This window comes from Chiloscyllium punctatum, chromosome 52, assembly GCF_047496795.1.
Source record: "Chiloscyllium punctatum isolate Juve2018m chromosome 52, sChiPun1.3, whole genome shotgun sequence".
Classification (NCBI taxonomy): domain Eukaryota; kingdom Metazoa; phylum Chordata; class Chondrichthyes; order Orectolobiformes; family Hemiscylliidae; genus Chiloscyllium; species Chiloscyllium punctatum.
In genome coordinates, this window is record NC_092790.1 from 12893881 (window position 1) to 12908638 (window position 14758).

Sequence of the window (14758 nt, forward strand, 5' to 3'; positions counted from 1 at the left end):
TAGATTTAGTGCGAGAGGGGAAAGATATAAAAGAGACCTAAGGAGCAACTTTTTCACGCAGAGGGTAGTATGTGTATGGAATGAGCTGCCAGAGGATGTGGTGGAGGCTGGTACAACTGCAACGTTTAAGAGGCATTTGGATGGGTATATGAATAGGAAGGGTTTGGAGGGATATGGGCCAGGTGCTGGCAGATGGGATTAGAATGGGTTGGGATATCTGGTCGGCATGGATAGGTAGGACTGAAGGGTCTGTTTCCATGTTGTATACTTCTATGACTCTATGACATTAAGCCTTAATCTATCTTAGGTAAATTACTTGAAGATTCTGAGAGATATGATTTACATGCATTTGGAAAGATCGGGTTTGATATGGAATGGTCAGCATAGCTTCGTGAGTGTGTGAGGTCTTGTATTTTGGAAAGACAAATCAAGGTAGGAGTTTCATGGAGGAGTGTAGTGGAATAGAGGGAACTTGGAGTTTAAGTTCACAGTTCTGTCAAAGTGGAGTAATAGGAAGTTGGAAGAATTGAAAAAGGCAAGTTATCATTTGAATAGGAGAGAAAGTTCAAAATGTCAATGCAAAGGCTACAGCAGGTCACAAGGAAGACATTTATTGCGAAAGGAATGGAGTATGGATGTAGGTAATTGTTGTTGGAAATGTACAAGGGATTCCACATCTGGAGTACTGTGGGCAGTTTTGGTCCCATTCCTTGAGGAAGGATGTAGTTGAGTTGGAGGGAGTTCAAAGGAGATCACTGAATTGATTGCCAAGATGTAAGGTTAGTCTTATGAGAAGAGACTGGTACAATTTTGATCTCTCGAGGACAGCGGCAGTTCAGAAGGAGTTCACTCAATCATTTCCAGCGACGAAGGGTTTGCCTCAGATGAGAGATTGAGCAGTTTCTCTGCAGTCTGGAAGAGAGGAAAACTAATTGAGGGCTATAAGATGCTAAAGGGGGTATTGACAAAGGAGATGAAGAAAGGATGTTAGCTCTTGTGGGAGAATCTAGAACGAGAAGTTATCGATTCAGGATAAGGAGCTGGGCAGATTGAAAACAGAGATAAGGAGAAATGAATTCTCTCAAATGAGGAAGGGGTTGTAAATCTGTGGGATCACTCCCCCCACCACCCACGACACTGCATAAATTGGAGGAGGAGACAGACAAATTGTCAATCAGTGATGGGTCAAAGAGAGTGTTTGCAGGAAAGTGGAGTTGAGGCTGAGATGGGATAGCGGAGCAGGTTCCTGAGGGGTTAAATGGACTCAACCTGATCAGAGTCTGTATGTTCTTCTGGAGTTATATTGTTAGTTAGTAGCAAAACAACTAGGTTGGAGAAAGTGAAGTTTGATTTAACCAAACAGGTTTTAATTCACAAACATTCAAAACTAAAGTCAAAATTGATTCAACACAAATTTGGTGAATGACGTTGGTTGAAAGAAATGGAAAGACAATACATTTAGAGGGTAAAAAATCTAAAGCGGGTGCAGGAGCAGAGGGAGCCTGGAGGTATATGTCCATAGATCTGTGAAGACAGCATAACAGGGGGAGAGCAGTTAATAAAACACACAGCATCCTCAGCTTTATTAATAGGGACATAGAGACCAAGAACAAAGAGGTGATGTTGAAGTTGAACAAGACACTGGTGGACCTCAGCTGGAGTGTCAGCGAGCGAGAGAGAGAGAGAGAGAGTGAGAGAGAGAGAGAGAGAGAAAGAGAGAGCGAGAGAGTGATGACTGATAGGTGGTGGTTTAACCTGAGGGTTACCATGCCTCACACAAGGAGAAGGGATGGAGAAGGAGAGTCCTTCATGGTAACCTCAGCCAGTGAGAGATTCAAACCCACGCTGTCAATCTTTCCCCACATTTCAAACCAGCCATCCAGCCAAATGAGCTAACCCAACACCCGACACAAAGCAGAGGGCAGAAATTAATTCCGGTGACAGCACAAGTATTGAATGGAGAATAGTAGATCATATTGGAGATAAACCTTCGATCAGTTGGGTATTTCTTTGTAAGTGTATAACACCTTACCTTCACAGGCAACAGAAGCTGAATTTAGAAATACATTTGACAAAGGGAGTTGGCCTTCTATTACCCAGGCTGGGTTTGTTCTGTTCTGGACACCTTATTAAAGGAAGGCTGTTCAGACCCTGCAGACAGTGTGAAGGAGATTTATGAGAATGATACCAACGATGAGGGATTTTAGATACAGGGAAAGGTTCAGGAGGTTGAGCTTATTCTCTTTCGAGCAAGAAGATGAAGTGGTGACCTTATTGAGGTGTTAAAAATTTGAACAATTCGGACGGGAAAGCAAGTTATTGTTTCCCACTCATTGGTTTATTAGTAAGTGGCTGGAAAGAATTTCAAGATTGTCAGTGAGAGAGTGAGATGAGGAGAAACTTATTGGATTGTTGAGTTTGGAATGTGCTGCTTGGGAGGCAGATTCCATAGGAGGTTCGAAAAGAGAGTTGGATATAAATTTGAAAGGGATGATGTTAGAGGGCTACAGAGATAGGGTGGAGAGTGGGACTAGCTTGGTAGCTATTTCAGGAGCTGGTGCAGACACGAATGGCCTCCTTCCATACTGTAAAAGTTTATGATTCTATAAACATAGAAGTTCTGAACCAGATTCCGGACAATTCCAGGAGATCATTCCTTGGGACCTTGGCTAAGTGACCTCGTTGCCAGGGATTTTTGCACGCGAACAGCAACAAATTATCACAAGCGGGATTGGGACTTGGTTGGGTAATGGTCTGGAAATATTTCATTCCAAGGGAGGTGATGGGAAATCGAGCTGAGGGCATGAGTGAGGACAGACCTGCAATAAATTCCGAACATGCAGAGATCGGGTCAAGTCTATTGAATGGTGAATGTGAATCTGTGAGCTGCCGATCCTACATCATTACGTATTGGTCAGCGTTCATGCTGGTATTCATCTGATTGGGAAGATCAACAAAAACAAATCTCTGGAAGCATAGGAAGGAAGTTTGGGTTGTTTCCTGAACAACAGAGAAGGTTGATGGTGGAGGGGTCATGATCGAGGTCTGTAAGATTGGGAGTGTTGTACAGCAGAGAGACCTACGGGTTCAGGTATATAATTCTTTGGGGTTTGTGTCACAGGTAGACAGGATGTTTGAGAAGATGTTTAGAACACTTGCCTTCATTGCTCAGTCGAATGAGTGTTGGAGTTTGGACACCATGTTATGGTTATACAGGACACTGGTGAAGCCTGCTCTGGTGTATTGTGTCCAGTTCTGGTTGCCCTGTTATGGGAAGGCAATTGTTAAGCTGGAGAGGGTTCAGAAAAGATATATCAGTATGTTGTTAGGAATGGAGCGACTGAGTTATAAAGAGAGGCTGGATGGGATGGGACTATTTTAACCAGTCTATAGAAGTTTGAGGGGTATGGAGGTTTATGAAATCATGATGGGCATAGATGAGGTGAAGGGCAGGTATCTTTTCCCAAGGGTGGGGGACTTCAAGATCAGTGGACATAGTTTTCAGGCGAGAGGAGAAACATTTTTAAAAACGAAATGATGGGCAACTTTTTTTTATAGCTAGTGGTTCAAGTGTGGATTTAACTTCCAGACAAAGTGGCGGATACAAGGACAGATACAATGTTTAAAAGACATTTCGATAAGTACAAGAACAGGAAAGGTTTGGAGAGATATGGGCCAGGTGCAAACAAGTGGGACTAGTTTAGGTTGAGATTATGGACGGCATGGACTAGTTGGACTGAAGGGTCTGTTTCCTTGCTGTATGACTCTACGATGCTATTATGAGGGACATGGACAGGGGGATAGGAAGCAGCTGTTTCCCTTAGTAAAAAAAGGTCAGTAACAAGGGGGAACATCATTTTAAAGTGAAGGGGAAGAGATTGAGAGAGGGATTTGAGGACTGTTTCACCCAGAGAATGGTGGGAATCTGGAATATGTGAAAATAAAATATTTGGACTTTCAGTTTCTATTTGAAATCACTAATTGCTCCAGTATTTGGAAATACCACTTTGTAACTGCAGGGGATTCCATGATTTATTAATATAGAATATTTGTATAAAGGAGAAGGAAGAAGCCATTCAGCCCCTTGATCCTATTCCACCATTCAACGGCAGATCTGTGACCTGACTCCATAGACCTGCCTGTGGCCTCTATCCCCTTTAATAACTTTGCTGAATAGCAAAACAATAATCTCTCTCAGATTTAAAACTAACAACTGATCCAATGCCTGCTGTTTGTGGAAGAGAGTTCCAAACCTCTCCCAGCCTCTGTGCATAGTAGTACTTCCTAACATCTCTCCTGAACAGTCTGTCCCTAATTCTCCTGCTGTGCCCTCCCTAGTTCACGGATGCCCATCCAGTGGAAATGCTTTCAATTTCTATATCCTGTCTCCTGTTAATATCTTCGATCAGATCATCCTATAACCTGTAAATTCTGGACAGAACAGGCTTAATTTGTGTAAACTCTCCTCATAGCTTAACCCCTGAAGCCCAGGTATCAATCTTGTAAACTCACGCTGCACTCCCAGGCCAATCTATCCTTCCTCAGGTGTGGTGCCCAGATCTGCTCTAACCAGAGTTTTGTATAACTGCTGCATCCCTGTACTCCAGTCCTCTTGATATAAATGCCAGCATTCCATTAGCTTTTTTCAGGCAATGAATGTCAGAAATGAAAAGAAATACAGAAATTGTTGGAGAAACTCAGCAGGGACAGATATTATTTGCCACTTGGGGACGGTCTGACTGCTGTTGAAGACAACTTTCCACCTTTTCTTTTGACCCTTTAGTTTTGAGCTGTGCTGAAGCTATGTACTCTTCAGTGAAGAACACAGGGATACAGCATGGCAACTAATCATTTTGTTTACAAACCGAGATTCTCGAACAAGGGGGTACTTTGAGAATTATTACGAAACGGCAGAAAATCAAAGGCTTTCTGTATATCTGAGGGAGGCTGTGTGTGATGGGTGTGACTGAACTTGGAATTTGTAGGGTAAACTCTGGGATCCATCTGAGGAAGATAGAACAATATTGATTCTTCATGATTTTATTCCTTTATTCCTTAGAGGGATATATATGCTCAGAGTCTTCCCTGATTGATCCATTCCAAGTATCTCAGTCTCAAGTCAGGAGTGTGATGGAATACTCCCCACTTGCCTGGATGGTTGCAGCTCCAACAATATTCAAAAAGCTCAACATCATCGAGGGAAAAAGCAGTCCCCACTTCCTGGGAACCACATCCACAAGCATCTACTCCCTCTCCTACCCATGCTCAGTAGCAGTAATACCAAGATGTACTGCGAAAATACACCAAAGATCCTCAGGCAACACCTTCAAAACCCATGACCACTTTCATCTAGAAGGACAAGTGCAGCAGATACGTAGGAACACCCACCCTCTACAAGTTCCCCTTTGGGCCTGATCAGTGTCCTGATTTGGAAATATAACACTGTTCCTCTGGTGTCATTGGGTCAAAATCCTGGAATTCCCTCTGTCAGGGTAATGCATGTCTATCTACAGCGCATGGACTGCAGCAGTTCAGGAAAGCAGCTCATCCCTACCGTCTCAAGTAGGCAACTAGGGATAAGTTGGGCAATAAACGCAGAGTCCAGCGGGTGATGCCCATTTATCATGAGTGATTAATAATAAAAAAGGTAGTAAATTACCCCAGGGCCTCCACCTTCCCTATGTGAGTTTGTTCTGGGAGGGTAGGCGCAAACTTTGTAGTGAATGTTGATGCAAAATACACATTCGATGTTATTGAGGCACCTGCTTTGTGAACTGCTTTGAAAATGTTCCTATATCGCCAAGAGCTTAAGTTTATATTACTGTTGGGTTGGGGCTGTGACCTTAATTATCACTCCGTATTTAATTTTGAGACATCATTTGCTGTTATTTTAACATTCTGATTTATAATCTTTTGGTTCACTTTGCTTATTGTTTTTTTATGAAACATGACTCCGAAACAGATAGCAGTTTGGTGTACTCAGTTTTCACCATCTCAAGCCAAGAAAGGCTGGTAAAGAATATAATATATATACACTTCATAACATTTGTGGTTCAGTGCAAGTAGAGATTTTCTTTGATTTATCTTAACCCTCAAAAACCCAGCCACTTCTAAACATCGCGAGTGTTAATCTTGTTAATAGCATGGAGCGAAGGTCTGCCCAAGCTTTTTGAATCTTTTTACATTTGAATTTATTAATCATCAATAATGTTTGCAATCATCTAAATCATAGAGATGTTCCATCGCTCTCAACTAAATTAACAACAGGGCAACGTGAATTGGAAGAGGGAACGTTACACTGATGGCCAATTGCTTTATCTTGCAACTTGTTTTCAGGGGATTCTTATAGTTTAGGCCCTGGGACATCAATCTGTTGATTGCCCCAGTCCAACAGCTTATTGTTTGAGAATGGTCCCTTCTGACCTTGGTCTTTGAAAGCAAGGAGCCATTCGCTCTGGGTCTAGCATCATTCACATGAGGAGTGTTTCATTTCATTGCCCTGAGTGTTTCTTTGATGACACATCGATAGGTAGAAGGACAGGTAGTATTGAGGAAGGGGTAAGGCTGCAGAAGGATTTTCCAGAAAAATCCCAGGGATGAAGAGCTTGTCATACAAGGAGAGGTTGAGGAATAGGAGTCTGGACTTGTTTAGAAGGGTGAGGGTGAATCTGGTTGGAACTTGGAGAATACTGAGAGGCCCGGATAGAGTGGGCATAGAGAAGATGTTTCCACGAATAGGAGAGACTAAGACCCGAAGGCACAGCCTCCGCGTGAAGGAAACTCCTTTTAGAACAGAGATGAGGAGGAATTTCTTCAGCCAGACAGTGGGGAATGTGTGGAACTCATTACTGCAGACGGCTGTCATTGTGTTCTTGATCATTAGGAGGATCAACTGTTACAGAAAGAAGGCAGGAAAATGGGGTTAACAAACATATCAGCCATGACGGAATGGCAGAGTAGACTTGATGGGCCGAATGCCTGCTATATCTTATGGTCTTGGTTACGAAGAGACTAATAGACTGTGATGCATAACACTGTTCAGGCACTCAGATTCAGAGCTTTCTGAGCATGTGCTATGAGCCAGCCACACTAAAAGGTGTTCAGGCAGCTGGACGATCAACACAACATACAGGCTCAGAGCCCACGGGACCCTGCTTCCCCCATTCTATACAGCTGCGGCTGATCTCATCCCAGCCTCACTGCAGTTTCCTGCCCTCACTCCAGATAACCCCTCACTGATTAACAATCTGTCTGTCCCCTCCTTCAATTTATTCAGTGTTCTGACATGCACCCACATACTGGGAAGTGAATTCCCTGAGATTCTCACCCCCTCTGCCTTGGAGAGAAGCCATTTCTCAACATCTCTCATTTCAATCTGTTCCACCCCTTTCTCCTGAAACAATGACCCTCTCGTTCTAAATTGTCACACCTGAGGAAACATCCTCTCCGTCTCCTTTGTCAATCCCACCTCCTTTACCACCCTATATCCCTCAGCTGGATCTCCCTTATTTCTCTAAACTCCAGAGCATATTCGCCTTAACTGCTGAATCTCTCTTTCAACGACAAACCCCTCATCTCTGAACATGAAATGTACAAAATCATGCTAGATGGTATCTTGGGTGTAGTTTACACATCTCAAAGTGAGTTAGTCATAATTTCCAAGAAGTCTGCAGCCCAGAAAAAGGCCCAAGTCTGTGCTGGTCTGAAACATCCACCTTGATATTCTCTAATCCTATTTCCCCAGCACTTGGCTCCATAGCCTTGGTGTCACGAGTACACAGTTAAATCCTCCTTCAATGTGATGAGTGTTTCATCTTCTCCCATCCTTACAGGCAGTGACTTCCAGATTCCCCACCACCCTCTGGGTGAACAAGATTTTCCTCACATGCCCTCACAACTTCCTGGCCCTTACCTTCAATCAATACCCCTGCCCCACCACCGTTAAGCGGGGAAGGTTTCTTCCTGCCTCCCCTATCTTCACCCCTCATCATTTTATACATCCCTCTCTTTCTATCCACTCTGCTGTAAGGACAACAACCCCAGTCTGTCCAACCTCTCTCAATCACTGAAACTCTCCAGCCCCCAAGGCAATATGCTGGTAATTCTCCCTGTGCACCCTCTCCCACTTCATTTCGATATGTACCGTTGGTAAAGTGTCCTTTCTTTTACTTACAGCTCACTCCAATCGTGCATCAGGGAGGAAATATACAAGTTATTTTGCAGTGAAAAAGAGGGCAGTTAATTTTTAATCAGCAGAGTTATGTTTTTAGCAAGCAGTTAATGTAAAGTCACCATTAGAGAGAGGGAGAAAGGGGTGTGGGGAAGAAAAAACAAACAACTGTTTTATGGTTTAACCTGAGGGACACCACATCTAAAGCACAGGGAATGATCACTCACAGCAATCTCAACCAGACCAGCAATTGAACGCATGCTATTAATGTGACTGTACATTGTAAGCCTACTACAGAATCAACTGAGCTAACCAACCCCGGCATGGCCAGTGGCAAAAGCATTGGGTGGCACAATGGTTAGCATTGCTGCCTCACAGCGCCAGGGCCCTAGGAACAATTCCAGCCTCAGGTGACTGTTTATTGGGAGTTTGCACATTCTCTCCTTCTCTGCATGGGTTTTCTCCGGGTGCTCCAGTTTCCTCCCACAGTCCAAAAACATGCAGTTCAGATGAATTGGCCTTGCTAAGTTGCCCATAGTGTGAGAGTTATGCACAATAGGAGGATTAGTCATGGGAAATGCAGGGTTACAGGGATTGGAGGGGTGGTGGGTCTGTGTTGGTTGCTATTCAGAGGGTCAATAATATGGAGCCGATGGACCAAAAGGCCTGCTTCCACGCTGTAGGATACTATGATGTGCAGGTAAGGGGGATTGGCCATGGTTAATGCAGGGTTATGGGTGGGGGGGGGGCGAGGGTAGGGTCAGGACTGGGTGGGATCCTCTTCACTGGCCTGGGACAGACTGGATGGGCTGAATAGTCTCTTTCCACACTGTTTGGATTCTGTTGATATCAATGTTTAGCTGAATTGTGTGGGGCAATTTATTCCGGACTCAATTTTGATGAGATTCACTTTCAGTTTCTGAAATAATGGGGAACCAAAATCCCATGTTTTCAGCTCCCCAGGGTATGCCCTGCAGATGTGATGTTGAATCTTGCTGTCGCAGGTGATGGATTTGGAATGCGATTTTAAACAGAAACAGATCTGGAGTTGATGACTGCTGTCAGGAACAAACAATCATCTGGTTCAAAATTGAAGATTGAGGTGAGGAGTTTCTTCTGAATTCCTTGCCACAGAGAGCTGTGTGTGGGCACAGGAGCAGGTTTAAGGCTGGAATAGATACATAGATTCTTGATCAGGGAGGGAATGGAGGGTTTCATGTTAAGTGCAGGAAAGTGAGCATGAGGAATGGTGCATCAGCCACAATGCGATTGAATGGATGAGCAGGCTCGAGGGGCCGAATGGCCTTTTCCTGTTCCTGTCTGCGCTGGTCCTTAAAGGAGTGAAATCTGACCTCCTTACCCGCTCTGCTCTGCACGTGATTCCTAACTGTGAGAGGTAATTTCGGTTCAAACTTTAAGATGTGCCTAGACCACAGACTGATCTATAATAAAAGACAAAACTTTTGCTTCTTTTCTAAAACATTTTGTATACTCAAAAGTAGAATAGTTTAAATTGTGAATGATGCTGACAATTTGTGAGCAGAGTGACTTCTTTTCTAAAAACATTAGACTTTTGCTTTTTTTTAAAACATTTTGTATACTCAAAAGTAGAATAGTTTAAATTGTGCGTGCAATTTGTCAGCAGAGTAAAAACAAACAGGCCCTTGATTGATGAAACCATAAACACAGGCAGGGAAGCATGAGTCCTTGACTGATAAAGACTGCAGGACAGGGAAACGACTCGAGAGACATCTGCTACAGATTGATAAAACCGCTAGCACAGACAGAGAAGAATAAGTCTTTGACTGATAAGACTACAGGGTGAGAAAGACAACAACTCTGGGAACATTGGAGACGTTTATTGCAGACTTTGTGATAAGGGTGCAAATTGGAGAATAATGATGTTTTTAAGAATGTGAACCTCATGGCTCGTTAGAACCAAGGAGGGGAGGGACTTGTGCTGTATATAATGAGAAACTTTGTAAGCCTCAGCGCGCCTTTTACTCAGAAGGGTGCCCAACTCTGCAGACTTGCTAATAAAACTTTGTTTTCCTGAATTTGTCTAGAGCGATTATTAAGAAGCGATTTTCGTTTCTAACACTAACCCTTTGCAAACTCTTCACTGCCTTCTGGCTGCGCAAGTCGATTGGTTCAAGGACATTTCGGAATTGCATCCACTTCCCACCTTGACAGAGATGGCCACATCCTGTTCAGACTACAGAGAAATAACATTTGTCAGGGTCAGTTTTTGACTTGTTCCAATCATGTGCCAAGAGAAATTGGTCTGTATCATGACCCCACATATTCACAGCTCCTCCTGTACATTCCAATTGTCTTTCAGGCAAAGTTTGTTATTCTCATTCATTTTCGTAGAGTCATGCAGCTCAGAAACAGACCCTTCAGCCCAACTCGCCCATGCTGACAAGGTTGCCCAAACTCAACTAGTCCCATTTATCTGCACCTTTCTTATCCATGTACATTTCCAAATGCATTTTAAATGTAATTGTTCCTGCCTCTACCAGTTCCTCTGGCAGCTCATTCCATATACTCACTGCCCTCTGTGATAAATTTGTCTCTCAGGTCCCTTTTTAATCTTTCCCCTCTCACCTTAAACCTGTGTCCACTAGTTTAGGACACCCCTACATTGGGGAAAAGACTATACCTATTTACCTTTTCTGTGCCCCTCATGATTTAAAAACCTCTATAAGGTCACCCCTCAGCCTCCAACGCTCCAGGGGAGAAAAGCTTCCAGCTTATGAAGCTTCTGCTTATAACTCAAACCCTGCAAACTTGGTAACATCTTTGTAAATCTTGTTAACCTTTCGAGCTTAACGACATCCTTTCTACAGCAGGTTGATCAGGATTGTATACAGTATTTTAAAAGTGGCCTCACCAACATCCTGTACAGCTGTAACATGTTGCCCCAACCTCTGTCGTCAGTGCTCTGACCAGTGAAGGCAAGCATGCCAAACGCTTACTTCACCACAGTGTCAAGCTGCAATGTCACATTGAAGGACCTGTCTTCCTGCACCCCATAGGTCTGTTTGTTTGGAACACTCCCCAGACGATAGCATCAATAAAGATGTATCAAGACAGATGCATGAATATTCTGTAAGTTTCAATCAGGTTCTCTCTCATCTTTCTAAACTCAATCAAGTTAAGAACCAGAGTCCTCAACCTCTCCTCATATGAGAAGTGTTCCATCCCTGGGATTTTTCTTGTAAACGCCCTCTGGACCCCCTGCAAGTTCAGCACATCCTTCCTTAAATAGGGGATCCAATACTGCTCACAATGATCCAAATGTGGTCTGACCAGAGCCTTATGCAGCCTCAGCAGTACATCCTTGCTCTTGTATTGTAACCCTCCCGAAATGAATGCTAACATTACATTTACCTTCCTAACTGCCAACTGAACCTGCCTGTTAACCTGAAGAGAATCCTGAACCTGGACTCCCAAGTCCCTCTGTGCTTCAGATTTCCGAAGCCTTTCCCCATTTTAGGAGACAGTCTCCGTCTCTATTCTTCTAATCCCATTGTATACCCTCCCACACTGTCATCCATCTACCAACCGAACCTTAATAGGATCCTGAACTCGGACTCACCCCCGAGGACCTTGTTTGTGCTTCAGGTCTGGCAGCATCGGTCCAGATACAGATAGAGAGAAAGCGGAGTCAACGTTTCGAGTCCAGGGGCAGCCGTCCTTCAGGAGAGTGGCCTTTGGTCTTGATGTGCCATCGCACAGTTTCTTGTTCACTCCCACCTCTCTGTCTGTGTGTGTATTTGTCATTATTATTGTTATAAATAAATTTAATAAAATTAGACGAGACCACCAAAACTGAAAACAAGACAATTTATTCTACGATCTTGCAAGAAAGGACATCAAATGCAGAAGCAAATGAGCAATGAGCATTCAAACTAGTTCACAGTTGTACTTTTGAGCTGCGTGAGTTCACCTCTTCAGACTCCTCCATTACCCAATCAACTTTATTCTCTGACTAACTTGGGATCCGCTCTTATTATTCCCCCCTTCACCAAGTTGGCGACCCTTCCCTCTGTAAGTGCTGACATCAGGGAGATTTTGCTAAACTTGGATCTTGATGTTCCTTTCATTTTATCTGTTTGCTTGTAAAATTTTCCATTGTTCATCGGTACATTCCATTCCTGAATATTTTAACAATGTGTCTTTTCTTGCCTAGTTTATGCATTTCAGCTATCTCAGCTGGTTTGCTGAGACTAAATTATTTAAACTATCATGATGAAAGAAATTATTTGCTAGAATAATTATGCACTAAAGTTAGTACCCAATTATCCACAATTATACACTAACGGTTTTCCGCTGTTCCCCTTTTCTGCACCCACACGCTTGTTTTTCTTCGAAGCACTCGATTTATCAGCACTATACTTAAGTTTATTATCTCTATCTTTTTTTTTGCTATACCTGCGAAAACAACACACTTTCCCATTTCTTACATTATTGAGTTTGGTGGGTCCCGGAGCCGGCCCTGTTGTTTCTCTCTCCTGAAAGGCTTGTCCCTTTAAAGAGTCTTTCCCCTGAAGCAGCTGCTAACGGTCACTTGGGGCACGAGGCGGCCGTTAACCGCCATCTCGCGCGGGGCCTGAAGCTAAAATGGCGCCGGGGCCACGCGGGAAGGAAAAGCGCCGAGGGAGAGCGGACTGTGTCAACATGTTCCGTTCCCGAGGGTCAGGATGGTGGTTATTGGGGGGTGGAGGGGGACAGGAGAGATTCCCCCTCCCAGTGAGGTATTTTGTACAAACCGCGAGGTCTCTATCTCTCTCTCTGTTGGACTGTCTGTGACTTGCTTTAACTCTATGTCGATTAATCTCGATGACGCTGTGATCTTGTGCTTCTTTCTGACTCTGACTATGTTTCTATGTAACTCTATATGCCTCTGTGTGTCTATATCTCTGTTTCTCCCTGACTGTCTGTGACCCACTGATTCTGACTCTAATTCTCTCTGACTGTGTGGTGGGAGTACTGTTTGTTGTTGAAAATAACAAATCCTGCCTTAGAAAAGTGTCTAACAGTTTGTTTTAATCACAGACATCCCTGTGTCAGTCCTAGAGCTGAGGACCACCTGGAAATGAGGTAGTGGAGGGAGACAGCACCTTGTTAAACTACTCTGTTTGACCCCAGTTGAATATATTTTCTGTAAGGATGGTGAGAAGATTTACTGGGAATACTCCAACCACTGCAGAACCGTAGACACAATCATCAACATCAGCAAACGTCAAGAGGGCAATGAGCATTGTGCTGTTTCTAAACAGCAGGCAGAGTCTCTCCTGAGTAGCAAATATATTGCCATTTCAGTGAGTTTTTCAGCAACTCTATACATATCGACATCATCAGAGCAAAGTGATAGCATTGGGGGAGCATGCAGTGGGTGATTTACCAGGATGTTGCCTTGGGGGCTGGAGAGTTTCAGTGATGGAGAGAGATTGGACAGACTGGGGTTGTTTTCCTTAGAGCAGATTGAGAGTGTGGGGACGTGATTGAGATGTATAAAATAATGAGGGGCATAGATAGGGTAGACAGGAAGAAACCTCCCCCGCCCCCTTGAAGGAGGGATCAATGACTGGGGGAGGGGCATAGATTTAAGGTAGGGGGCAGGAGGTTTCAAGGGGGATGTGAGGGAAAACATTTTCACTCAAAGGGTGATGGAGATCTGGAACTCACTGCCTATAAGGGTGTGAGAGGCAGAAATCCTCATCATATTGAAGGATGATTTAGATGTGCACTTGCAATCCAAGGCTAGACTCACATGAAGGGTCTTTGATGTTTCATATGTATATTGTTGCAGAAATAGGGGCTTGGATAAGGTGAATAGTCAAGGCCTTTTCCCCAGGACAGGGAGTCCAAAACTAGAGGACATTGGTTTAAGGTGAGAGGGGAAAGATTTTAAAGCAACCTGAGGGATAACTTTATCACACAGAGGCTGGTTTGTTTTTTGGAATGAGCTGCCAGAGGAAGTGGTAAAAGTGGGTACAATAACAACCTTTAAGAGACATTTGGAAAGATGCATGGATAGGAAAGGTTTTGACGGATATTGGCCAAACACAAGCAAATGCAGCTAGTTCTGTTTGGAGACTTTGTTAGCATGGACGAGTTGGGCCAAAGGGCCTGTTTCGGTTCTGTGACCTTACAAATGGGAGTCTGGTATTTGAAAACAGAGAGATGGTTGCTTTTAACTGGCATAGAAGGTGTTCAAATTGGGGTGCGGGATGGGGAAAGTGACGGTAACCCCAGGATGTTGACAGGAGGTGGGTGTGGGGACTGTGACAGTCCCCCCCCCCCCCCCCCCCTGACTGTGATTAACCCCCAGGATTGACAGTTGGGTGGGGGTTGGGACAGTGACGGTAACTCCCAGGATGTTGAATGTGGTTTGGGGGTGGGGACAGTGACAGTAACTCCCGAGATGTTGATACTGTAGGGGGGTGGGGTTAGTGATGGTAACCCCCAGGATTTGATACAGCAGGGGTTGGGGACAGTGATGGTCATACCATTAAACATCAAGAGGGCAATGGTTGGATTTGACCATCCATAGTTAACACAAGTCTTTTGAAGTGTAGA

At 44.0% G+C, this 14758-nt stretch overlaps 1 protein-coding gene and 1 long non-coding RNA gene across 7 annotated transcripts in view; one reads left to right on the forward strand and one right to left on the reverse strand.

The window, feature by feature from the left end:
• Positions 1-14758, forward strand: part of LOC140470734 (histone H2B 7-like) — a 192504-nt gene that overhangs the window by 31577 nt on the left and 146169 nt on the right. The window lies entirely within an intron of this gene.
• On the reverse strand, positions 304-11932 carry LOC140470804 (uncharacterized). Of its 2 annotated transcripts, none has more exons than XR_011956726.1 (3): positions 11772-11932; positions 10276-10385; positions 304-912 (listed from the first exon to the last, which is right to left on the reverse strand). It is a non-coding gene; the product is annotated as an uncharacterized lncRNA (long non-coding RNA). The 2 variants fall into 2 exon arrangements; XR_011956725.1 differs by lacking the exon at positions 304-912 and adding an exon at positions 6195-6892.